This window comes from Nematolebias whitei, chromosome 23, assembly GCF_014905685.2.
Source record: "Nematolebias whitei isolate Nwh7 chromosome 23, NemWhi1, whole genome shotgun sequence".
Classification (NCBI taxonomy): Eukaryota; Metazoa; Chordata; class Actinopteri; order Cyprinodontiformes; family Rivulidae; genus Nematolebias; species Nematolebias whitei.
Window position 1 is genome coordinate 10,867,640 of NC_056520.1, and position 722 is coordinate 10,868,361.

The 722-nt window shown below is 43.2% G+C and overlaps 1 protein-coding gene across 1 annotated transcript in view; it reads left to right on the forward strand.

Annotated features, from left to right (window-relative positions):
- LOC119429040 (cilia- and flagella-associated protein 47-like) overlaps positions 1-722 on the forward strand; it is a 108,232-nt gene that overhangs the window by 83,502 nt on the left and 24,008 nt on the right. The window lies entirely within an intron of this gene.

Consider the following 722-nt stretch of genomic DNA (forward strand, 5'->3'; position numbering starts at 1 on the left):
ATACAGTATATATATATATACAGTATATATATATATATATACAGTATATATATATATATACAGTATATATATAAAACCTCGTGATACCCTGCATCCTAAGTTGAGGACCTTGGTTTTAGACCATAACCTTATTAAGGGTAACTAGATTTTAAGTTTTCTTTTAAATAAAAATAAATTTACAGTAGTCCCTTGTTTATTGCAGGGGTTATGTTCCGGATCGCCGTGCCCCCTGCAATAGGTGAAAATCTGCAAAGTAGCAACATTATATTTCAGTGTTTCCCCTACCATTACACAAGTGGGGTGCCCCACCCCGTCAATAGTACTGAGGACCCCACCTACCAAAACGAACTTGCCCCACCTGGCACTGTCATAGCACTAAGCGGTGCAAAATACAGGCTCTCTAGCCAAAATGCTAAAGGCAGTGCTCACGTTGCCACTTCTCTCAAGCTGAACACCCCCCCCCCCCCCCACACACACACACACTCAAAAACTGTCTGATTAAACAGCGCAAAATTCAAACATGTCGCGCTAAGCTAGCAGCGCACAATACACGTGCTCTAGCTAAAAAGCTAAAGGCGCCTATTCCCTCATGCTGAACACCTTCCCTCCACTCCCCCACTCTCAAAAACTGTTGGTACAAGCTGCACTCAGAGATGTCTCCATCCCCCCATCAACAAAAATCATGGATGAGATGAGCACCTCGCCATAGCAAGTCAACTAGG